The sequence below is a fragment of the Mesoplodon bidens genome, assembly GCF_964165515.1.
Source record: "Mesoplodon bidens genome assembly, chromosome: 7".
Classification (NCBI taxonomy): Eukaryota; Metazoa; Chordata; class Mammalia; order Artiodactyla; family Ziphiidae; genus Mesoplodon; species Mesoplodon bidens.
The window spans coordinates 40,490,192-40,516,384 of NC_138164.1; the positions used below are offsets into that span (position 1 = coordinate 40,490,192).

The 26,193-nt window shown below is 46.0% G+C and overlaps 1 protein-coding gene, 1 long non-coding RNA gene and 1 pseudogene across 3 annotated transcripts in view; all 3 read right to left on the reverse strand.

The window, feature by feature from the left end:
- Window positions 1–26,193, reverse strand: part of LOC308620769 (centrosomal protein of 78 kDa-like) — a 571,052-nt pseudogene that overhangs the window by 476,988 nt on the left and 67,871 nt on the right. The gene's annotated exons all lie outside the window — the stretch shown is intronic.
- The window catches only part of LOC308620079 (uncharacterized protein), a gene marked incomplete at its 5' end in the record, with an annotated part of 92,727 nt that overhangs the window by 14,121 nt on the left and 52,413 nt on the right, over window positions 1–26,193 (reverse strand). The gene's annotated exons all lie outside the window — the stretch shown is intronic.
- Window positions 8,455–9,435, reverse strand: LOC308621110. The gene is made up of 3 exons (XR_014016404.1): window positions 9,122–9,435; window positions 8,755–8,859; window positions 8,455–8,485 (listed from the first exon to the last, which is right to left on the reverse strand). It is a non-coding gene; the product is annotated as an uncharacterized lncRNA (long non-coding RNA).

The window sequence follows — 26,193 nt, forward strand, 5'->3', positions numbered from 1 at the left end:
CACCTTCTGTGCAGGAATAGTCAGAGATCATGATCCAAAGGACTTTTAGATACTCCCTTCTGTGACTGGTCTTCCCAAGTTACATTTGGGCTAATTTGATTATCTCTGTCTGTGGGGTGTAGGATTTTGAAGTATTACAAAAGTGATTGCAGTATTGGGACTGGCTAATTTTTGCACAGTGCAATTTTTGTATCAGTGGCCTTGAGAAGAGTCCTTCAAATACTGTATCAGAATTATGAGTGAGAATCTTGTAAATAATTGGTTGAATGACTGAACAAAGGGAGGAAGCAACAAGGAAGCCTGCCTTTCTCGAGTGCCTGGGTACAATATTTTGCCTCACCATTCCTCTAGTATGAAGTTATTGGTTGCAAATCATACAAGTTTTCCTTCATTATAAAAGCTCCAGGGCTTCCCTGGTGGCGCAGTGGTTGAGAGTCCGCCTGCCGATGCAGGGGACACAGGTTCGTGCCCCGGTCTGGGAAGATCCCCCATGCCGCGGAGCAGCTGGGACCGTGAGCCATGGCCGCTGAGCCTGCGCGCCCGGAGCCTGTGCTCCGCAACGGGAGAGGCCACAACAGTGAGAGGCCCGCGTACCGCAAAAAAAAAAAACAAAAAAAACCCAAAAACCTAGGTTGATGGATAAAGACGTGAAAGGAAGGGACTGTCATGCTCAACCTCGGTGCCGTGAATCAAAACAACAGTTTATAAACTGCCTAAAGAGGCACACGCCAATTGTGTTGCCACTGTGGGAGGTGGAAGGAACTTCCGGTTCTTGCCTACCTGCCAGAGCCCTCGTGGAATGTCCCCCCAGCGCACGCCACCCCGACCCACGTGCCCTCTGCCCCTCCCCCACCGCAGAACGGTTCAGCCCGCATTTTCCGGTTTACTTTCAAACGTGTCCCTCGTTGACTTGGATCCCGAGCGTTTGCTGAAGCAGGTCGCTCTCTGGCTCCTGGTCTTGACTTTTCTCATTGAGGCTACCAGGCAGCAGTAGTCCGTGCCCAAGCCTGCAGGATGGCTTCAATAGGAGGTAAGCCTATAGGCTGGGGGTGTGTTCTCAGAGACCCTGGCATCCTCACATCCTTCAGGTTCACACGTTACACTTAACTGTGGGCACCTAGTTGGACTGAAGTAGAGGGAGAAGAGAGCACTGGACGCACAAGGACATTTCACCTGGGGAGACTGGGGAGCCTGAAGAAACCTGAGACTGCCCTGGGGAGGAGGGGTCGTTGGAGGTGGATCCAGAGGAATTGCCCTGGCTATGGAGAAAGGATGGCAGCAGACAGTCTGATTCTTTCTAGAAGGGAGACAAGCCACTTTGAAACGTGTGTGTAAGGATGTGTGTGACGTCCTGGTGGTGACACAGGGAGGGTCATGAGGAAAGCCTAGAGCTGTATTGTGTTCCTCAGGCACCTGAAGCTTGCCTCACCATATCTTTCAAAGGGGTTTGAACAGGAGCATACTGTATCTCAGGGGGCCGTGGGGAGAGATGGTCTTGGTGAGAAAACTATTCAATGGGGCTGTGTGTGGCCACACCTGCAGTGAAGTGTCCTCTCCGAGAGCTAGGCAGGGGGTTACTCTAACTGCCGCAGCCCACACCTCGTCCACTCCTCCCAGCCCAGAGCTCACTTGTCAATTCAGGTTACTGTTGCCTTGGATTCAACAGGGGATGGGCAACCATTACGAGTAACTTCAGCCAAGAGAGGGCTCAGGTTCCTGAGTTGCTCTGAATTGTTCTTCCTTTTGTGGAATGGCAGTACTTCAGACCTACTTCATCTTGTCCAGTATCTCATGGTGGACCCTCAGGCTGCCTTGAGAGGAAGAGTTTGTTCCTATTTCAGGTCACTCCTTCATGGACAGGGAACAGATGTGGAGTGGGGTTGTTTCGGGTGGAATGTCTATGAAGCCTGCTTCCTCTTTTAAAGGGGGAAGGAGTGTAGCCCAGGATCAGGAAGATGATCTTCTGTGTTACTATTAAACGTCCTATGACATCTGTTCTGGTGAGTTAGGTGCACCGTGCTGTGTACCTTGTTCTCCTGAACAGGGATGTGTTTCAGACAACTTGATCGCCATGGCATCTGGCTTATGCCTGCATCTCAGATTGTCTCTCCGTTATTGGGAGCTGGAAGGGGAAGGACCACAGGCAGTCTATACTCCCACGACCAATGTAACATGACAATTCCCTGGCCCTTGTTTAATCCTCTACAGCCATCACTGGCTGTGAAATGACAGAATCTAAGGGACACGCGCCTACTTCTCAGACCACCCCAAGCCCCTAGGAACAGAACTCCTGACTGATGACAGTGACTCTGGGCACTGGGGAAGGGGTGGCAGGACCTGGCCCATGTTACGTATCTGCTGTGGGTTGTTCGGAGATGCAGGTGCTTTCTGGGCCAGTGTCATGGGTTTGTATCAGGATTCCATTAGAGATATTTTCCAGCATTTTGTTTTGTTTTGTGAGGCTAGGAAAGAAAGAGGGGATTTATACTGAGCATCAGGAAAAGGAGGACTGAGGAGGAGGTGGGGCCCTAATATTTTACACAGTGCCTGTCCACGAAGGGCCTTTGGGGGCCTCGAACTTACCTTGCAGAAGGCCCCACCTGCTAGTATGCCGGCTGAGGGGCATTTCTCACAGAGCAGATGTCCACACAGCTCCAGGTCTTGGGAGACAGCCTGTGAGGCTTAGGTGCCAGGGTGTGCCTTAGGGAGGCTCTCCAAGTGAGTGCTTGCTGAGGCAATTTCTTCTCGGCAGGCAGGGGTCAGGGAGCTTGGTGGATGGGCGTGGGGTCACCAGTGGAATAATTCTCAACTGGAGGTCAGGGCATGAAAATCACTTGAAGACATTTGCACGCTGCAGTTTCCCTTGTCCAAGAGTCTCTCATCTGTGGAGATTTACACTCTGATGCCGCAGAAAGCCTCAGTCCCACTTGCCCATTCTCCTCCTCCATTCACTCCTTTCCTTTGCCTCAACAGCATCTGCAGTGCTGGGAACGGATGTCACCATGAACCCCGGTGCCTCCTTGTCTACTTTCATGGCAGTGTCCTTTCCTCCACCCATTCCTGGCGCCCAGCACTGGCCACCCTGGGAGCAGCACCTGCCACCTCTCATCACCCCCGCATTCCCTCCTGGCAGCAGCCTGCGGCTGCCAGCTTTCCCCAGGATGCCTTTGGTGGCTAATGGTGGCTGTGGCCCCAGTGCCCCTGGGGCTTGCAACTTCACTGTACAAGTCAGGTCACAAGGGAGGCCAGTGCAGGCCCCCCAGACTCAGACCTTTATCGTTCCTCAGGGCCCCCTCAACTGGAGCGCTCCAGGGGCCCTCAGCGGGAGTGCTGCATGTCCTGCACCCATATTCTTAGCAACCCCTGCGATGGAGACCATTGTGACTGCTCCAGCTGTTGGAGTTACTCAGGCTGGCAAGGGAGGCTGGACCCCAGGCTTTCCTCCTCAAGCTCCACCACCAGCTGCCCAGATGGCCCCTAACATTCGCCCAGTGAACTCTGGGCCATGGCCACGTGGCACTTCCAGGGAGGGCAGCCTGGACACCAACCAGCCCTATGCCTCGCAGGAGGACTGCTCTAACCACCAGAGCGTGTACAGTAACTTCCGACGGTGGCAGCGCCTCAAGCCACTGGCCTGGAGACACCTTCCCCAGGGTCCTGATGCAGAAGCTCTTTCCTGCTTTCTCATGTGAGTGAACGCTCAGGGGGTCATGAACTTATCGGAGCTCTTAGATAAAGAGGAACTGGGGATGGACTCGCAGGTTAGGTTTCTAGGGATACTGGAAGCAAGGTGTGAAGGCGATGTCCACGCCACGAAAAGGCACACTGTCGGTCATACGGGCGAGCCTGCTAGTCCACGACATCATGACTGAAATGTGCCTTATCTCAACTGACCCCACCCCTCTGTGAGTCTAGCCAGCTTGCTCTTCCATGATTCTCCTGGTAATACGGCCTGAAGACTTGCAGTCAGAGAGGGTCGTGGTGTAAGTTGAGGAGCCAAGGAGTGGATGCCACACTCTCCTGTGCTGACGTCTCCTTTCATACAGCACTTGAGTGTACGTGGCCGGGGGAGGTCACTTCGGAGAAGGGGGAGGAGCGCGGGGCCCAGGAGAGCGCTTCATGCACGCCTCGACTTTGTTGATGTGGAGAATTCCACTAGGAACAGGGTGATGGTAGAGCTCTCCTAAGGGCATGGGCTCTCTCCCACTAGAGTTGTGAGCCTGGCAGGCATTTCCATCCTAAACCTGCGGTCCCTCGTAAAAAGGGGACAATCACACTTCACCTTCAGAGGACCGTGCAGAAGACTCCTTGGGCTAATCTATGAAGTGTGAGCAGATTGCCTGGCACATGCCACGCCTCACTGATGATGGTGATTTTTATTATGAAAAGGCAGCCTTGAAGAGGAAAAGAGCTCCCCAAGGCACAGTGTCCCAGCTCTAGCCTGGGAGTGGATGGTCATCCTCGAGTGAGTGTGAGGCGGTGACAGCCGTAGCCGGGAAGCCTTGTCTCTGCTCTCCCAGACACCTGCCTCTCACTCTCCTGTTGCTCAGTCATGCTGTGTTGAATGATGTGTGGTCCACATTGGTGGGTGGGGTCAGGCAGGTGGGGGCTGGGCTGGGCACAGAGACTGACCCCGAGTGCTTACAGCCCAGCGCTTCGATCCCTGGCCCGCCTGAAGCCTACCATGACACTGGAGGAGGGACTGTGCAGGGCCGTGCAGGAATGGCAGCACATTAGCAACTCTGACCGGATGATCTACTACGAGATGGCGCAAAAGTGAGTCAGCGTCCTGGGCCCAGGGGCTGCGTGGAGGGTGAGGCGAGTGGGTGACGGCAGGGTCTGGCCGTGGGGGTGCTCATCAGAGAGGACAAAGGAGAAGGGCTGTCGCTCGGAACAGGGGGCCCGCAGCCCAGAGGCCCTACAGTCCTCCAGAAACCCCTCCCTCACCTTGAGAGTTTGGGTCTTCTGTCCTTCCTCCACCACGAGCTCTGCCCTCCCCTGAGTTTGACCTACCCTTGCCCTCACATGAAGGTCTCAGGACGGGGCAGGGTGAAGCTGTGAGTCCAGTAGGGGTCCAACTCAGGCCATATGGGCTGGGCTGGGGAAAGAGCTCCACCCGCCAGCCTGCTGCTTCCTTAGTGGTGGCTGGCTGGCGGCCACTGACATAGATTTGGGACCCCCTCTCCTCACGAAAAGTGGCCTGAGTGGGTACCCTGGCATCCCTCAAGAGGCTGGGGAAGCCAGCTGTCATCAGCCCAAGGGTCTCTGGCCCTTCCAGTGTTTGCTCCACGGTAATCCCCTTGGCTTAAGAAACAAAACCAAACAAACAAGCACCTCTCAGAGGAAAGGAAGGCCTGTCCTCTAAGCTCAGCATCCACATCGTCCAGCCTCTCCTGAGCCCTGTCTCCAGGTCTACGTTCCAGAACTCTCAGTCCCAACCCAGGGTCCTGGATTTGGGCAAGGACCCCTGTGGGGAACACATGCCTGTTCCAGCCTCTGGCTGTCAGCCCTTCATGTGGCTCTGGATGGGGGGCATGGGGAGGGTGCCCCCTGGGTCAGCCACGTGTCCTGTTGACCTGGTTCAATGCAGCGACCTGGCGCTATGCTGTTGAATGCTCTCCAGTGCTGGTGAGGCAGGAAGAGTCCCAGATATTGTATCAGTTCCAGGAGCAGCTCTCTGCTGTGGACAGCACCTCACAGGGCCTTGACAGCCCCAAGGCACATCCTCTCCCAATCCCTCATTCTTGGCTGCCTTTGTTGGGCTCCAGAACCCAGGCCATTTTCTCAGGATGGCCTGTGCCTCCGTCACACCCCAGGTTCATGCAATTTGAGGCAGAGGAGGAGAGGCAGATCCAGCAGTTGCGGTGGATGCAGTGTGCGCAGGGCCTGCCTCCTCCAGCCCCACCGAAGCTGGATCCTCGGGGGCCCCCAGCCCCGAAAGTGGGCCTTCAGCCAGCCACCCAGGTTCCCACTGGAGTTGAACGCACAGGTAACAGGGGCCCAGGGTTGGCCACTCTTCCCATGTGGATCATTTTCCTTCAAGACAGGGGCATTGGTCTTTCAAGCAAAGCAGCCACCGAGGCGGGGGGGTGGGGGGTGGGGTCTCAGATGCCCTTTGTTACTACGGGGTATTGACTTGGTCAATCTTGTAACTTCTCTCACGCCTCCCTGTCAAAGGACTGCACACAAAGTCTGCCTAAGAAGTGGGCTTGATGGGGACACCCCTGGAAAATTGGAGGTTCCCCACTTCCTTATATGTGACTCTCTTAGATGCCCCCTTACCTCCCCCCTCCAACTGTGCATGAAGCTCCAGGTGGTCCTGACCCCCCCACACCCACATCAATGTCCCCCAACAGTGCCCTCACCAGCGTGCGCTCGGTGGTCAGGAGGTGGACCGGGAGCCCCTCACCTTCCTTCCCTTCCTCCTGCTCTGCCGCAGCCTGTGCTCCCAGGATGTCCGGCCCCAGGGCCCAGCCCTCCCGCCCGAAGCCACACGGGTCCCAGCGACCCCCGGAGCCCAAGGCACCCGAGGACATTCCACCTGAGGCTGTGAGGGAGTATATGGACATCATGAAGGCGCTGGTGGGGCCCGTCCACTCAGCCACAGGCGACTCAGATGCAGAATGGGGAGAGGACGGAAATGAGCTGCAGCAGGAAGAGGACGGCACCTACTCGGACCCGGATCTCTTAAGCTATATCGACAAGCTGTGTTCCCAGGAGGACTTTGTCACCAAAGTAGGCTAGGCCTGGAGACTGGGGTCTGCAAGATGCCAGGGCATGGAACTCTCAGCACCCAAGATCTGGGTTCTGCTCAGGCCGTTGGGACTTAAGCTCAGCTCCTTGTTCCTGAGCCTGGTTTTAGGGGAGGTTTACGCAGATGTTTGTGTGTACATGTTTGTGTCTATCTGTGTGTATGCCTTTGTGTCTGTGTTTGTGCCTCTGTATATGTGCTCTTTTGTGTGTGACTGTGTATGTGCATGTTTGCGTGTGTGTGTGTGTGTGCGCGCTGACCATCCCCGCCTTGTGGAGGAGAGTGGGGTGGGTCTCTGCTTTTCACTTTCCCTCCTGGCCTTCTTGTCTCACAGGCCACTCCTGGCCGAGGATGCTCACAGCCTCTTCTTTCTGTTCTAGGTGGAGGCAGTCATTCACCCTGGATTCCTGGCAGATTTGCTTTCCCCAGACCCACAGCTGGATCTCTTGGCCCTAGAGAAGGAGCTGGAGCAGGAGGAAGGGCTCACCCCCGAAGAAGTGAGACAGGGGAGGGAGAGGGACACTCAGGGAGCCAGGGGACCCCACGGGAGGGGGACCCCAGGTGATCCAGGGGACAGGGGAACCCAGATGACCCAGGGGAGCCAGAGGAGGGAGGGATCCCCGGTAGAACAGGGGACACAAGGGACACTCAGGAAGACCAGGGCACAGAGGGACCCCAGTGAACAGGGGAGAGGTAGGGCCCCAGAACAGGAGGGCCACATAGCGCTGTCCATCCCTCCCCTGCCTGGGACACCTGGCATGGGGAAGGGCCCGTTCTGGGGTGGGTGCAGTGCAGGGTGAAAGGAAGGAGAGGATAGGGAGCCGGGAGGGGAGGGAAGGTCACAAAGCTGGGAATCAGTTGCAGGAGAATGGCCGGACTGCCACAGTGTCTGTATTTGGATTCGAGTCCTGGGGTCGCCCGTCCCCTCCTCCCCCCCAGGGCCATTGTCCCACTGCCCAGTGCTCCTCCTCTCACACGTGTGTGTGCAGCCGTCACTGTCCTCCTCCCTCCTACCAGCTGGTGCAGAAACGACTCCTGGCCTTGAAAGAGGACGACGGTGTGCGGGCAGCCCCGAGTCACAGTGCACCCGGAATGGCCTCAAGTCCTTCTGAGTCCGACGCCGGCCAAGGTGCCCAGAGGCACGACCAAGACCCCCATCTAGGGGTCAGTGATGAAGCCTGCCCACCAGAGATTGATTCTCAGGCTCTTCATAGGCTCATGCAAACAGACACTGCCCTGTGCAGGCCCAAAGTCTTTGTTCCCTCTGGAGGACGTCAGGAGTTCTCTATATTCCGGCCCGTACGGCTCTCCCCTCCCCAGGGTCAAAGGCGCACCGGCCCTCTACTGAGATCCAGGGATGCGTCTGTTCTCAGAAAGGCCTCTCCTCTTCGGGAGGCCCGAGTGCCCAGGGACGGGTCCAGTGAGAGCGAGGAGGTGCTCCAAAGCGTCTTCATCATAGACTCTCAGCATATACTGGTGCCTTTCGGGATGTCCCTCAGTCCTGCGCATGTCTCAGCCCTGGCTTCCTCTGGAGGTTGGGGGGCCCAGAATGCTCCCCAGTCCCCCTCCTCTCAGAGAAGAGGCCTCAGCCCAGCTCCACCAGCCGCTCCCAAGTCGAGGAAGCGGGCTCTGTGTGGACGCCCAGCCACTGCTGAGAAGCTGCCCATCCCCGGGGCTGGCCTCGGCGTCTCTGGGAGGCCAGCCTTGGCTCTGGGGCTGGCTCGCCCCTCACAGCTGAGAAAGAGAAAGCGTGACCCGTTTGACACAAAGAAGCGTGGGAAGAGGAGGAAGAAACACTGCAGCCAGTAGGGAACAGCTGGGCCGGCCCTCCAGGGCGAGGCCCCAGGGCAGCCCCCTGGGGAGCCTAGGGGCTCCTCCTCCTCCCAGTGCTGATCCTGGATGATGTGGGGGGAAGGGAGGGGGGCAGGACCACCAGGGTGGGGAGGGGGAGCGGGATTGTGGGGGGGTTAGGGAGGTGGGGGAGGTGGGTGTGGGAGGAGGACCTTTGGAGTGATGTATGTAAATTGTGAACAAAGATCGTTTTCGTGGGAAATGCTCTCAGGCCACTGTCATCTTGTTGGTGTTGAGCTGCTCCACAGAGAGCGATCCTGAGAGGAAGGAAGGATGAGGGAGGTCACAGGAGCTCTGGGTCTACAGGTGGCCACACCTTTCCTCCACATAGACAAGGACTCCTCAGGCTGCCCCTGGGAACGCACAGCTCTCACTTTCCCCAGGGACCCCCTCATCAGCCCCTTCTCTAACGCCTGCTTGGCTAGGGCCCTTCTGGGGCATCTGTACCGTCTTCTGCATCCCTGAACCTTCTGGGGAGGCAGAGCTGCTCTTGTGCCTTTCAGCCCTCTGGACACTCACCAGTTTCTAGGATGGAGCCTGGAGACGGCCCTTGTCATTATGGAGCTTCTCTCTGCTTTCCTCATGTGGCCAGACGACGGCGCTGGGATGACCCTCCGCTCATCCAGGGTTTCCTGTGTGGGTGGCCTGACCAGAGACGAAAAGTCTTGGCCATGGGGACAGGACTGTCTGCCTCATCGTAGCGGGAGCATCCTCTAGTCCCACTGGGATTATTGCAATGTGGAGAGTGGTGGAGGCAGCTACCTCTTCATCCCAATGAGGATGCAACAAGGGGAATGGGTGTGGGGAGATTCATGGGGCACCCGTTAAAGGTGTGTATAAGGGAAAGGACAGTCGGGCCCCTTTGTGGAACTTGTGGGATGTCTGTGCAGCAGCATCTCATTCAACTGAGGGAGGAGGACCCATGTGGCTGTGGCTGTGGGGACTGGCGTCCGGGGCCTCTGGGTCTGCAAAGACACCCCAGAACTACTGTTCCTTCCCTTTGCACCCATGGCTGGACGTGTGTGTGTACTGGTATCAACACTGGTTTGTATCCCCATAGGAAACAGGTCCTCCTAACAAACTATGACCACGTTTCACAAGAACAGCTTGCTCACAGGGGCGGCAGGGGGTGGGAGAGGTGTCTGTGGCCCCAGATCTGAGTGGGAGCTGGGATCCATGCTGAGGAGTGTGGAGGCCTCAGTCACCGTCCTGTGGGTGTCGGCAGAGGCTTCGAATCATCAGAGCAGGGGAAATGACCCCCTCATTAGAGTGAGATGAGCAAACAATGAGGGGCAGGGAGTAGACCCCCGCTGTCTCCCAGAAGTGCCTCCCCTCCCAGTCCGCTTAGCCTCTGTCACAGCCTGTGCTGGCCCACCTCTGAAGCCCCTTCCTCCTAAAGCACTGAGATGCTCTGATCTTTTATGGACCTGCCCTGGGCCTCACCCCCCCTTCCCTGCTGGCCAAAGGCTCTTCTCCTGCTTCTGACTTCTGATTCCTTCCCCAGGACCCAGGCAGGTGTTAGGACAACAGAGATTCCCTGAACATGACCCCTACACCACCAGCATGCAAAACTGGGGCCGCAGGCTTCCACAGGTGGCATGACTCTCTGCTGGACCCTGCAAAGAGCTTGGAGAAGAAAGGGGCTCATGTCTCTCCACCTCCACAGAATCTGTAGGTCAGCCTCACAGGTCCCCCTCTGTCCAGGTGGGCAGCACATATGTGCTCCCAGCCCTCCTTGACCCTTTGTGAAAGAAAGTTTTTGCAGCTTAGTAGTCTGATATTAGGCAAGGTGTCTCAGGGCTTGTTCCTTTTGAAGCCCTACAGGAGAATCTGTTTCCTCTCCCTTTCTGTCTTCTAGAGGCTGCCTGCATTCCTTGGAATTAGTCCCTTCTTCCATCTTCAAAGTGCATCACTTTAATCTCTGCTTCCCTCATCACATGGTCTCTCCAACTCTGACTCTTCCTGTGTCCCTCCTACACAGCTCTTTGTGTTTATATATAGCCCACCCAGAAAATTTAGGATAATCTCTTCATCTCAAGATTTTTTACTTAGTCACAGCTGCAAAGTCCATTTTTCCATACAAGGTAACGTGCACATATTGTCATAGGAGGGGTTAAACACGGGCGTTTTGGGGGAACCAGAATTTACCCTACTAGAAGGAATCCACAAGAATACCTACCATCAGCATCCACGTGAATAACAGACTATGACCAAGTGGCGTTTATTCCAGGGACGCAAGCCTTGTTCAATGGTAAACACTCACCAATGTAATCTACCAGATTGAGTCTAAAGAGGAGACACGAACTGTTACACCAATTAACACAGAACAGGCACTGAACGAGATTCAACGCCCCTTCATATTAAAAGTGCTCAGGAAACGAGGAATAGAAGGGCACTACCGCAACCTAATAAAGAGCCTCTACAGAAAACCTACTTCTAACATCACATGAAATGGTGAAAGAATGAATGCTTTCCCCTGAGTTCAAAAACAAGGTTAGAAGGTCCACTCTTATCTTAGTTTTCAACTTAGTACTTTAGATTCTAGTTAGTGTAGTACAGCAAGAAAAGGAAAAAAGAGGCATGCATATTAGAAAAGAAGAAATATAACTGTCATTCTTTACAGATGACATAACTGTCTACATAGAAAATTCCAAGGAAGGTATAAGTAGACTCATAATAAATTATAATAGCTTGCTTTAGCAGGATCTCAGAATATAAAATCAATACATAAACATTAATACACAACATTGATCAGATTTCCATATACTAGTAACAAACTGAACGACTGAAAACCAAAATTTAAAACATATTAAATAGGTTCCAGTTCAAGATGGCAACATAGGAAGATCCCGAACCCACCTCCTCCCACAAACACACCAAAGCTACAGCTACATATGGAAAAATTTCCTCTGAAGAAAACTAAAAGATGGTGGAGCAACCCCTTCACATCAGGAAAACCAGAGGGAAACCACATCAAAACAGGTAGGAAAGGCTGAGACACAATTTTGCCATAAACCCCATCCTTGGTGTGGAGACACACAATTAGGAAGGAACTCAAAACCTGGAGCTTCTTCCTGAGAGGTGAAGGGTATGGACCCCACATTGGGCACTCCAAATTTTAAGGCTGGCACCTGAGAGATACACCCTCAAAACATCTGACTTTGAAGACCAACAAGGCACATCCCATGAGACCCACAGGGCTGTGGTGAACTGAGGAACAGCTCTTAAAGGGCCTGTGCACAGACTCACCTGTCCCAGGGCCAAGTGTAAAGCAGCCCTTTGAAAAGCACTCTGACTTTTGGTGAAAGAGACTCACTTCCCAATTTTAAAGCATTAATCTGAGGAACAGGGGCCTGCTGGAATACTCCCCAGGGACAGAGGCTGGCGGGTGCCATCTTCCTGCTCTCTCTCTGCCTTCATAAAACTGAAAGGTGCCATCTTTTTTCCCCTTTTTCCTTTCCTGCAGGTGACACCTTTGTGCTCCAGCCAGCTGGCTCCTTCTTCCCTGCTCTTCCTCTGTCTTGCTATATATATATATTTTTTTTTCTTCTTTTCTTTTTTTTCTTTTCCCTCTTTCCCTTTATTCAAATGGTGTCATCTTTGCACTCTTCCCACCGCCTCACTCAGCCAGTAAGCATCATCTTCACACTTTCCTTCTGATGTGCTCCAGAGAGCCAGAATCTCCAAGACAGGAGATCCCATTTTTGTGGCCTCCACTCAGGGGATGCTCCTTGATCACCTGGCTCTGGAGGCCAGGAGGGATTTCTTTTCTGGGTCCCATGGGACTGTAACAATTGGAGAGACAGTTCTTGGCAGGATACCACCCCCAGGATGTACCACTACACATCAGACTGAGACACAGCCCCAGCCTTTACATGAAAAAGGCCTATTTGCTAGTAGGGACAAGACTTAAGAGCAGGCTTCAGGTTCAGCACACATCTAGAGGCTACGGATGTGCTCTCGGGGAAGGTAGGCTGGGGGTGCCATCTCTCCACCCTCACTCTGCCTTACTACAGTCCACTGGTATCTCCCAGAATGGAGCTTGTACACTTATCTGAAGCACTGTTTTCTTGTGACTGCTCCCCAGGGAACACCTTCAGATTGCTTGCTTCTGGGGCGCAGCAGGGCTTCCACTTGCAATCTCACAAGACTAAATACATTTGCATTCTTTAAAAGCTGTTACCAAGTTTTCTGGCTTCCTATCAACCTGAATCTCGGTGCTGCCTGAGATCCTCCACTTTGGGTTGCTCATTTGTCTTGGCACACCCTCAACCGCTGGGATGGTGTGCCAGGTCTATTAAAAATAAACTGCTTAGACAATCACAAAGGTTTGAGAGGCAACCAAGAGTAGACAGGGTTAAATGACAAGGTTCATCTGTCACACAGCTCTTCAAGACTGGGAGATGTGGCTATTTCACTTAATGCATAGAAACCAACACAGAGAGTCAAGCAAAATGAAGAAAGGGAGGACTATACTCCAAAAAAAGAACAAAATAAAACCTCAGGAAAAAATCTTAATGAAATGAACATAAGTAATTTACTTGATAAAGAGTTCAAAGTTATGGTCATAAAAATGCTCACTGAACTCAGAAGGAAAATGGATGAAAACAGTGAGAACTTCAACGAAGAAATAGAAGATATAAGAAAGTTCCAAATAGAAGTCACGGAACTGGAGAATGCAATAACTGAACTTAGAAATACAGTAGATGAAGCACAAGAAAGAATAGGTGAACTCAAAGACAGGTCAGAGGAACTCATCCAATCAGAGAATAAGGAAGAAAAAAGAATGAAAATAATGAATATAGCTTAAGGGATTTATGGCACATCAAATGGAATAAAATTCACCTTATAGGAAACTCCAGAAGGAGAAGAGAAAAGGGGGCAGAAAACATTTGTAGAAATAATATCTGAAAACTTTTCCTAACCTGGGGAAAGAAACAGACATCCAGATACAGGAAGCCCAGAGAGCTCCAAAGCAGATCAACCTAAAGAGATCCATACCAAGAAATATTAAAATTAAAATGTCAACGTTAAAGATAACAAGGGAATCTTAAAATCACCAAGAGAAATACAACTTGTTATATAACTTGTTATATACAACTTGTTATATAACATCAACCTAAAAAGCTTCTACACAGAAAAATAAACAATCAACAAAATGAAAGGGCAAGCTACAGAATGGGAGAAAATATTTGCAAATCATGTACGTGATAAGGTGTTAATATCCAAAATATATAAGGAACTCATACAATGGCTATATCTATATATAGATATAGATATATAGATATAGATAGATATAGATTTTCAAACAATTCAATTAAAACTTGGGCAGAAGAACTGAATAAAAAATTTTCCAATGAAGACATCCAGATCACCAACAGGTTCATGAAAAGATGCTCTACATCACTAATCACCAGGGAAATGCAAATCAAAACTACAACGAGATATCACCTCAAAGAGACTAAGAGGTAACAAATGTTGACAAGGATGCAGAAAAGGAAACCCTTGTGCACTGTTGGTGGGAATGTAAATTGGTACAGCCGCTATGGTAAACAATATGGAGTCTCCTCAAAAAATTAAAAAGAAAACTACCATACATTAGCAATCCTGCTTTGGGTATATATATATCCAAAGAAAATGAAATCACTATTTCAAAGAGATATCTGCACTCGCACGTTCATTGCAGCATTATTCACAATTGCCGAGAGATGGAAACAACCAAAGTGTCCATACATGGATAAATGGATATAGAAGATGTGGTATGTACATAGATGGAATATTATTCAGCCATGAAAAAGAAGAAAATCCTGCCACTTGCAACAACATTTATGGATCCTTGGGGCATTATGATGAGTGAAATAAGTCAGAGAGAGAAAAATAAATACTGTATGATGTAACTAAATTGTAGACTCTAAAACAGCCAAACCCAGAGAAACAGACAATAGAATGGTTGTTGCTAGGGGTTGGGGTTGGGGGAAATGGGGAGATGTTGACCAAAGGGTAAAATATCCAGTTAGCACATGAATTTCTGGGAATCTAATCTACAGCATGGTGATTGCAGTTAACAGAACTGTATTATATACTTGAAAGTTGCTAAGAGAGATCTTAAATGTTCTCACCAAAAAAAATGCTATTTATGCGAGGTAACGGAGGTGTGTTAACTAGCTCCGCTGTGGTAATCATTTCACAACATGTAACATACCAACAGGTTGTACACCTTAAACTTACACAATGCTATATGTCAATTACATCTCAATAAAGTTAGAAAAAATACAGAAAACAGACTGTTGCACAACATTCAAGCAAAAATACTAGTTTGGGACTGCTTTTTCTTGAATTTAGTCATTGTTCCTTCTTGAATCTGTTTTCTATCACATGATAGCAGACTCATACAGGCAGCTTACTTCTGATCAGGCGCAGCCAAAGAGAAGCAACTGATGGTATATGGGAGTTTAGGGATAAGCTATGAGATTTCTCCCTTTCTTCCTCTACTTTGTGAAGATTCTCCAGCAGCAACTGTGTAACTTCCACGGCTCCAACTCCAATGAGACAGAACTGGTATGGTCTGACATTGATGATCATTTAACCTGGCCCTGGACGCCTTTACAACCCTCTCCTTAACTTTGCCTTTCCAGCATAGGGGTACAAGTAAATTCCTGTTCCTACTAATCACTCCATTATCTAGGTGGCCCTTCTTTACTTCTCAGAAGTTTCATCACTGGTGTTCTTAATACCCTGTATTAAATTTATTTGCAAAGACTTGAAACAATTTCTATTTTATTTGTTATGGGCAAATACAGTCTAATAAAATTTCCAAATATTAAAAAAATTAGAAGACACATGAAATCTCAAAATGGGGAAATGTTAGCCACGTTTAGGAAGAAAATGTACTAATATTATTGGAGGAGAGAATTCAGGAATTGGGAGATAACACTAATGAGTTTGGAAGGTATAAGACTGTGGAGAAGTCTGAATGGTGGGCTTCATGCCACAGGAAATAGGGAGTGATTCAAAGTTCTATAAAGATTGTGCTCACTTCAGCAGCACATATACAAAGTTTTATAAGATTAATCTGAAAGTGGTAGGCAGTTTGGAGTATGTGATGGAGTGATGTCAAAGAAAAATTGCACCAGATGGTTAAACAGGCAAGGAGTACTTTACTCAAGATGATTCTGTAATAGGGGAGAGAGACTGAACTCCGTTCTGCTGAAACAAAAGGCATGGAAGTTTTTAGATGCCAGGATGAGCTGTAGGAAAAATAGTAGAGGATGCTGGGGAAGAGGTTGGTCAATATAATTAGACCATCTCTGTTTGCTTTGGCTCTTATCAAAGTTAGGCTCCTATACTCCCCACAGAGACTGGGAACTAGGGGCAATACCTTTCTTGAAGGTTATATTTCAAAGAGCTGACTCCCAGGTCCTTGAGAAACACATTTCTGGGTTGGAAAATTATCAAGTGACTAGGAGAAAATTTACATCTCAAAGGGGCAGAGAAAGAATTTATAATTTCAAGCTTCTTAAAGTAAATGTTTTCAGAAAAGGGAGGTTAGGGGCCTATGGTAAAGAAAAATCCTGTCTGAAGTTTAGCCAAACTGAGGGACACATTAAGGCCATCTTGATCAGTAGTTAAAATTAGCATTACCTTCAGGAAGGTTATTTAATAAGAAAAGCAATGCTTTAGGAACTTTCTCAGAAGAATCAAAAGTAACTGTCTGCTAGTTAGATACAGGTCAGGAATAATGAGAAAGGGCAGTTACAAAGTAAACTCAACTAATGTTCTCTGTGTTGTAGCTTTAATAAAGATGAAATAAGTAGAAAAAAAATAATCCATTGGTACACGGTGAGAGCCAATTGGATGGACTGCCCTATTAGAAATACTTCTTTATTTTCTAGTCATTATCAGTCAAGGATTAACAAACCTACTTTTATTAGATATACTTCTGTCTAGGGATTGAGAAATATCAATTATTTAAACTTAATCACTACTTTATTTCTGTGAGATTTTTAAAAATATACTTTGGGGAAAAGTAATGGAAGAGTGATATAGCACTAAAACATTGAAGTGAATGACATAATAAGATCCTATCTTTCTCAATTTAAGGAGAAAAAAAGGGAGGGCAAAAGAAATGGGCAGAAAGTAAGTTTAACAACCAGTCATTGTGTCAAGTGTTTTCATATATTTATCTAATTTAATACTCACAAAACAATGAGACATAAGGAAGATATTTATCCCATTCCATAGATGAAACTCTATTTACAAAGTAATATATCAACCATTTGTAGAGCTGACCCTTGAATTTAAGGCCTTACGTCTGTGGAAATGCAAGAGCCAAACCCTGCTAATACAAGGTGCTTAGAAGAGGTAGACTTCAGTGAGCAGGAAAATCAGAGCATGCGTGAACTGATGACAAGTTTTGCTGATCTAGTAGCTTTCTGAGATTTGTCTAGATTCAAAGGCCCTTGCTCTACTAAACCATCAAATTAGAGGTGGTCTCCTTCTGAAACAACCAATATTTGCAGAGCTATTCAGACTTTGGGTCATGGTATTTTTTCAAGGATTAACTATTATCACTGGCTTTTCAAATTTTAACTTTAGAAAGTCCTTGCTTTTGTTGGAAGCAATGTTACATTTTGATGCAGTTGTTTGCAGGGATGAAACTTGGTCGCCCTCTGGAGGCTATTCTCAGGTCCGACTAGCATACCTTAATTTTGAGAAAGAAGTCAGGTCTTAACAATTTAACAAGTCATTTTAAATGTGTGGAAATTATGTATATACATTATACTTTTTTACAAGTTACAAAACATTGAGTTCAAAATGCTCAAAATATTTTAAAATGCTGAATTAAACGATTTATGGCATAGCATGTTTTGAATTCCTGTTCTCCCTTTGGAAATGGAGATGGTCATCATTCTCCTTTTATCATGCAATATCTATACTGGGACTAAAACCGTTATTTTTTCCTCCCCTATTATAGGAACACATGGGCAATTAGTTCTATAAAATGAATAATAAAACATATGACACAATACTATACACTCAATTACTACCAAGACCTTCCATTTTAAGTTTTAAAAAAAAAATCTCTAAATTTCCAATTAAAAAATTTTATTTTCTTTCTCTCAGAGACAAAACATCAGAGCTTACAAGAACCCTTAAAAACAGAATGGCTCAAAGGATAAAAATGTTTTGCTCCCTAGTTCATTCTTGTTCAGTTTTCTTGTAGAAGGTGTATTATACCAGTTAGTGTAAATTATACAAGCAAAGTTCTTGCCATATATTGGTGACAGCTTTTCTACATAAAGTAAGCAGTTAAGGGGCTTCCCTGGTGGCGCAGTGGTTAAGAATCCACCTGCCAATGCAGGGGACACGGGTTCCAGCCCTGGTTCCCGAAGATCCCACATGCCGCGGAGCAACTAAGCCCATGTGCTGCAACTACTGAGCCTGCGCTCTAGAGTCCGTGTGCCACAACTATTGAGCCTGCGCTCCAGAGCCCATGCGCCACCACTACTGAAGCCTGCGCACCTAGAGCCCATGCTCCGCAACGAGAAGCCACCGTGATGAGAAGCCCGCACACTGCAACAAAGAGTAGCCCCCACTCTCCGCAACTAGAGAAAGCTCGCGTGCAGCAACGAAGACCCAACACAGAGCCAAAAATAATAAATAAATAAATTTTTTTAAAAAAGTAAGCAGTTATGAGCTGCTATAAACCTACTGTTTCTTTACTTGATTTAAATGAATTTAATTCTTTAAATAACTGAGCAAGTAGAGAATTTAGACTCAGCCATTATTAGAGGTACCTTATACAACCAAAGTGGTATAAAAACCCTGTAACATGAAAGTGTTGTGGAGGTCCTTCTGGTCTTCTGAGACCGGGACACCTGTACCTTTATGTCCCATTTATAAATGCTCCTCTATAATGTTTGGGATGCTGAAATATTTGATGAGATAGATACCTCATGCCTATTACATGCCTTCCCTATATCTCTCTCAACTACATCCCTCTAATGAGTTGGTGCAGCTCCAAGGCTCTATCCAGTAACAAGGTAGTGTCAGGCAGTGCTTGTTGTACTCACTGGCTTTTAATCCTCCAACTGCCTTGTAATCTCCTCCTTCACACCTTGAGGCTTAGAAATGGCATATTTCCTGAGGAAGAGGTTTCTAGGGAGTCCTGTATACTTGCTTGAAATGGGGACAGGAGGATGGAGGAACAGAAGGGAAGATATACGGAAGATGAACGGATTTTTTTTAATATAAATTTTTCTGCCATAAAAACTATAGGTACCAAGCAAAGCAATCAGGGAAATATATATTCATGCATTAATTTACCACTTACAACGATGAGTAGATAGAGGACATTAGATAGATTAAGGAAGTATCTAGGAGGTAAAATGGATAAGATTGATAATGGATAGGATATAGTGGCTGATGCGAGAGGTTGAACTCAAGGATTATTGTTAGGTGCCTGGTTTATACAACTGGGTGAATGGTGTCACTACACACTAAGACAAATGAAAATGAAGGAGGAGAGATTCAGCAGTTTAGGGAGACCATGAGTATTTAGCTTTATGTATATTTTAAATGAACAGATTTAGATGTTAATTAGGCAACTGGATTTACAGAATTCAGATTAGAGGTCTCAGGTACACAGATGTCCAAACTTGATGGAGTTGGTAACTGAAGCTGTGTGTTTCTGTGAAATCATATTATGAGTTCCAGAGTGAGAGGACATAATGGCCTAAAACTGAATTTTGAAGAATTTCAACATTTAATGTCTGAGGAGAAGGATACGTACCTGCAAAGAAGATAGAGAATGAACTGCCGCAGAGATGAGAAGAAAACCAGAGGAGTTTTGGGGTCAAGGAAAATCAAGTCTCAAAGACAGAAGCAAATCCTACTTACAGGTCAAGTAACTAGGAGATAAAATTTTCACATCGCATCCATGGATTGGGAAATAGTTTATGAAGTACCTTTTTATTGGAGTAATAAAAGATGGATTCTATTGGGAGTGGGTTGAAGCATGAGAAGGAAGTCATAAAGTGAAGATATCAAATATAGATAAACATTTTTAAACAGCTTTATGGAGGTATAACTGATGCACAAAAAATGGCACATGCTTAATGTATACTATTTGATGAGTTTGGACATATGCATAAACCCATGAGACAAGTAACACAATCAAGGTAATAGACATATCTGTCCCCTCCAAAAGCTTCCTTGTGTCCCATTTTTTCTGTGTGTGGTAAGAACACTTAACATGAAATTGACCCTCTTAACTAATTTTAAGTGCTTAACACTATTGTTAACTATAGACACTATTTGTACAGCAGATTTCTCAAATTTATTCATCTTGTATAACTGAAAATTCATACCTGTTGAACAACAGCTCCCCATTTCTCCCTTTCCCCAGCCCCTGGCAACCAACATTCTATTCTCTGCTTCCATGAGTCTGATTATTTTAGATACCTCATATAAATGGAATTATGCAGTATTTGTCCTTCTGTGACTGGCTTATTTACTTAGCGTATTGTCCTCCAGGTTCATCCCTGTTGCCACAATGGTAGAACCCCCTTCTTCTTTTAAAGTTGAAAATATTCCATTGTAAATATATACTACATGCTTTGAACCATTCATCTGTTGATGAACATTTTGGGAAAAGCTTCTTGACACTGATCTTGGCAATGATTTATTGGCTATGACACCAAAAGCACAGACCACAGAAGCAAAAATAGACAAGTAGAACTACATCAAAATAAAAAGCTCCTGCACAGCAAAGGAAACAACCAACAGAATGGAAAGGTAACCAATGGAATGGGAGAAAATATTTGCAAATCATATATCTGGTAAGGGGTAAATATCCAAAATTTATAAGGAATTCCCACAACTAAGTAGCAAATAAACCCAATAACTCCATCAAGAAATGGGCAAAGAACTTGAATATACATTTTCCAAAGAACACATATGAACGGCCAAAATGTACATGAAAAGGTACTCAGCATCGCTAATCATCAGGGCAATGCAAATCAAAATCACAAAGAGATATCACCTCACACCTGTTAGGATGCTTAGTTTCAAAAATATAAAGGTAACAAGTACTGGGGAGAATATGGAGAAATTGGATCTCTTGTACACTGTTGGTGGGAATACAAAATGGTATATAGTCACTATGGAAAACGGTATGGAGGCTTCTCGAAAAATTAAAAATAGAACTATCATATGATTTAGCAATCCCACTTCTGAATGGATATATGTATATATATATGTATATATATGTGTGTGTGTGTGTGTATATATATGTATAAGAGAACTGAAATCAGGATCTCAAAAAGATTGCACTCTCATGTTCATTGAAGCATTATTCACAATTGCCAAGATATAGAAAAACATTTTCAAGAATTATCTTAAAAACTGTGCCTTTGAAGAAGAGATAGTGTGGTAATTAGTAACAGAAGTCAGGTGGAGAAAGGTGAGTTTGGTTTTGCTTTTCTTTTTTGCTTTACTCTTCTTTATTATTTTTCCCAATTTGGAAGATTTTAGAATGTTTAAAAAAGATAGTGGAAAAGATCCAGATTAGAGAAGGTATTGAACAAAATAAGGATCCTTAGAGAGTGCAAGGTGATGCAATCCAAATCAGGAGTAAGGGAATTGGGTTTAGTAGGAATAGAGCTTCTGTTCTGTTAAATTACCAAAGGAGATAAAGATGGCAGCAGATGTAGTAACTCTATTATGTTAATTAACAGGAAAGTTCTCCTAATGTTTTTTCTTTTCTTTTCTGTGAATTAAAAGAGATTATCTCCTGATATTATACCAAATGGTGGGGACATGCCATTTAAGAATAGTGCAATAGCTGAATCACTTTGTTATACAGCAGAAACTAACACAACATTGTAACGCAATTATACTCCAATAAAGATTTAAAAAAAAAAGAATAGTGCAGAAAGAGAGAACAAAGTGTAAAGAGTGGGAAATGATGGGTCCAGATTAATGTAGCAGAATTAAAGGGCAATATTAAAGGACCTTTTAGGTTAGTGATCATGAATTTATAAAGGAAACAATCTAAACTATTATACACTTTACTTGGGAAGACTTTGAAAGCTGGAGATCAAGAAAAGAGAAAGCAATGGTTTGGGTTGATCCAGCATAATTAAAAGACACTGGAACAGGGGTAGGGACAAACACACTAGTAGATAATGGACATTGGAATGTAAGAGAGTAAGGGGAGATACAAAGGCAGTATCAGGAGAAAGCAAGGGAGTAAACAGACTTGCGTCAAAGTACTATCATAGTGGTGGGGTATTTGAACAAGTGAACTGGAATGTGAGAAGTTATTGTAAAGGGATGGCATATTTGTGTGAATAATTTTTAAAGACTATTTCTCTTTTTCCAGCTCTGATTTTTATTTTAGAGGACTGACTCCTGAAAACTCGGTTTCCCAGGATTCACTGACAACTAGCTTCCAATTAATTTTGAGTAAAGGAAGGACTGGTGAGAGTTTGGAGGAAGGGGATAGGGGAGAACCCAGAATGCCCTCTTTCTTTGAGTTGTACATACAACTGAGGCTTCGTCTCCCTCATGCGTCCAATTCCTGCTCAAGGGCTTCTCCCTCCATGTTCCCAGCACCCACCAGCAGTCTCTACATTCATTCCAGTTCTGCTTAGGGGATTCAGTCTTTCCAAACTCTAGGTTGCCTTCCTATTTCATTTGACTCCAGCTTTTATAACTTTTGAAACAAGCTCCTTTTATTAAAATCTACTTTCTAAACTTCCTGAAGCAGATTTCCTGTCCTGCATGAGTAATCCCAGGAAAAAGATGCTCAAGATGGGACTCTGGAATAAGGTTTTGAGCTTGAATGTAATAGTGACTCCATTGCCAATGCAAAGACAAGTGCTTCTTCCGAGTAGTGGAAGCAATAAATAAATTACCAGCAATATTTGCTTTGAACATATTGCCAGTTGAAGACAATACTTTTACATCTCAAGTGGCAGCGGATTTTGTCTATTACAGCAGTAATACCTACAAGCACCATGGGGACCATTAGCTGCTTCTTATAGCACCAGAGAGCTTACAAAATGAAAATGTTTACACTTAATGTTAAAAGGTGTTAGGTGTTTAAGCTCTCAGATCGAGGCATGGGAAGACACAGAGAGGCACACTGAGGGCCTTAAAATTTTCTCATGTCTTAGAGCCACACAGCAGACATGGCTGAGGATCAAGTTTCAAATCTAAAAGTGTGGGTTGCAGAATTAAAATGCAAGTTCAACGTACATCTGTGCTAAGCCTCACAGATTAATATCAGGACATTGATCAGGAAGAGTTGGGTATTAAGATAGGATATATTGAGTATTTAGGATAAGTGCAGGTAGGCAGACTCAGATTCATATGAAAATTTTTAACCCAAATCTTCCTGTGGTTTCCTTGACAAAGGAAGCCACCCTTCTTCCTCCCCATTTGAGGAAACTAACCTTCCCTTACTTAACATATCTCTAAAGACCTCATCTAAATAGGTTAGTTTTCAAGGAAATTTCTACTTTTCTCAAGACCCACCCACATCAGCACTTATTGCATCCTAATAACTACAGTCAGATTCTACCAGGCCCCAGTAGGCAAGTATAATGTCCACCCTGGTAGGAGTTAGCATATACATCAAAAAAATGCTATATCCTGCTAACGTGTATCAGCAGAAACCTGTAGAATGTGTGTGTGGCATATGTTTTTTTGGGGTTTTTTTGTTTGTTTTTTTGCGGTACGCGGGCCTCTCACTGTTGTGGCCTCTCCCGTTGTGGAGCACAGGCTCCGGACGCGCAGGCTCAGTGGCCATGGCTCACGGGCCCAGCCGCTCCGCGGCATGTGGGATCCTCCTGGACCGGGGCACGAACCCGTGTCCCCTGCATTGGCAGGTGGACTCTCAACCACTGTGCCACCAGGGAAGCCCTGGCATATATTTTATAAGTGTTAGACTGAGAAAGATCGAATATAAAGTTGCAAGGGGTTGAATTTATTATAAAGACGTTACCTGAGATTCAAAGTATTAGCTCTAGCTGATGGAATTGGCTCTAATCGTTGGCTTGTTTGGCTGACTGAAACATAGATTCAATAGTCAGCAACATTCAAAGAGGGCAAGATGCCATAATTTATCTGACAGAATGTAGACAAAGGAATCCATGTACTTAAAATGAGAATGTTGGAGTGGATTAATTATGTAAAACCCACTCAACTATCCCATAGTTATGCCCCCTCAGAGGTCACCGATAACATTCTTCTTCAAGACATTAAGACATTCTTTGATGAGAGAAATACAAGCATCCTTTTAAACCTCTGTGGCATCTGTCTTCTGTGGGCTAAAGATGACAATGCGGGATAGCACCAATGAAATGGCCCCCGTGCTTTTTAACAGGAACATTGGGTTACAAAGTAGCAGAGGTTAAGTGGTAGCATTTAACATGAGAAACAAGGTGAGTGCAATTATCATAAAGGTCAGCAGGGCAGAGTGGCAGTATTTTGACCCAAAGTGACTTCCAGCAGTAACAGATTAATCACATTTACACTGGGAATTACATTGATGAGCAGGCTTGAACTGTATAAATGAAAATAAAATTCAAGCACAATGAGCAGAAACCTGCATTGATTTTCCAGGAATGAAAATTACAGCCTCGCCCAGACCTAAACCAGAGATCAGGTGGCTACAATAGCTTCAGGAACTTTGCTGCAACACTGTCAAAAGTATAGAGTGTGGGCCTCCCTGGTGGCGCAGTGGTTGAGAGTCCGCCTGCCGATGCAGGGGATACGGGTTCGTGCCCCGGTCTGGGAGGATCCCATATGCCGCGGAGCGGCTGGGCCCGTGAGCCATGGCCGCTGGGCCTGCGCATCCGGAGCCTGTGCTCCGCAACGGGAGAGGCCACAACAGTGAGAGGCCCGCATACCGCAAAAAGAAAAAAAAAAAAAAAAAAAAAAAAAAAGTATAGAGTGTGATTATTTTCTTCCTCCAGGTCTACCTCAAAGGGGTTTACAGTTTTCCAGGGGGAATGTTTAGAAAGAAAAGTGGAAAACTCAGAATTTTTCAGAGATTATTAAGATAAATTTACACACCTGAGGTTCCAAAACATCACTGTGGTCTTCAGGTCATAATAGGGCTTATGGAAGCCATGTGATAATTGGAATTTTGACACAAGTTCACCTCACTAGAAATCTTGTGCAGTGACCTACACTATATTTCCCCATATCTGAATGTATTTTTGCAGTACACATACTTGGAAAATGACAGAACTCTCAACCAAGGTCAGTGCTATTAAGAACGGCTACTGCCTGACATCCATTAGGATAGCTATTATTAAAAACAATAATAAAGAACAAGTATTCGCATGGATGTGTAGAAATCTGAACCCTTCTACATTGCAGTTCCTCAAAAAATTAAACAGAACTACCATACGATCTAGCTATTCGACTTCAGAGTATATATCCAAAGGAATTAAAAGCAGGGACTTGAACAGATGTTTGTAATTTCACCTTCTTAGCAGCATTATTCACAATAGCCAAAAGATGGAAACAACCTAAATGTCCATCAACAGAGGAATGGATAAACAAAATGTAGTATATACATACAATGGAATATTAATGACCCTAAAAAGGTAAAAAATTCGGACACACACTACGATACGGATGAACTTTGAAGACATTATGCTAAATGAAATAAGCCAGAACCGAAAACACAAATACTGTGATTCCAGTCATATGAGGTACTACAGTAGTCAAATTTATATAGACAGATAATAGAATGGTGATTGCCAGGGTCTGGGTGCAGTGATGAATGGAGAGGTGTTGTTTCATGGGTACAGAGTTTCAGTTTGGGAAGATGAAAAAAGTCCTGGAGATGAATGGTAATGATGGTTGCACAACAACGTGAATGTACTTAATGCCACTAAATGGTACACCTACACATGGTTAAGATGGTCACTTTTATGTCATGCATATTTTGCCACAACTGGAAAAAAATACATAGGAAGGGCCAAGTGGAAACTCCTGGAACTGTCCCTACATGAAAACGATACCAAAAAATAGCAATAGCACATATCTGGGGAATTGGCAGAGACTAAAATAACCATGCAGATGGGAATCTCCATCACCCGCCCCATTTAAATAATCTGTTTGGCCTGTAAAAAAGGCAAATAAGTCATGGACAATGATTGTTGATTATCATAAGATAATGAGGTACTAATTCTAATCAAAGCTGCTGGATTTTATGGGCCTTTTTTTTCTGGAACAAATCAAAACATCTCTAACTCCTGATACACAGCTATTGATCTGGCGAATAGTTGTTTCCACATCAAACAGCAAAGGTAATGGGGCAGTTCACTTCTATCTGACAGAGACAGAAGTACACTCAAACTTTGTCTTACTTGAGTGCTATGCCAAGTCTCCCGATGTCTATAATATTATAGTCCATAGGGAGATTAGTCATCTGGATATCACAAAAGCATTATGATAGTCCCTTGTATTGATGAGTTTATGGTGATTGGACATGAGAAAAAGTAGGAGGTACTCAAGTTGTGTCAGTAAGATACATAGATGTCAAAGAGTGGGAAATAAACTCCATGAAA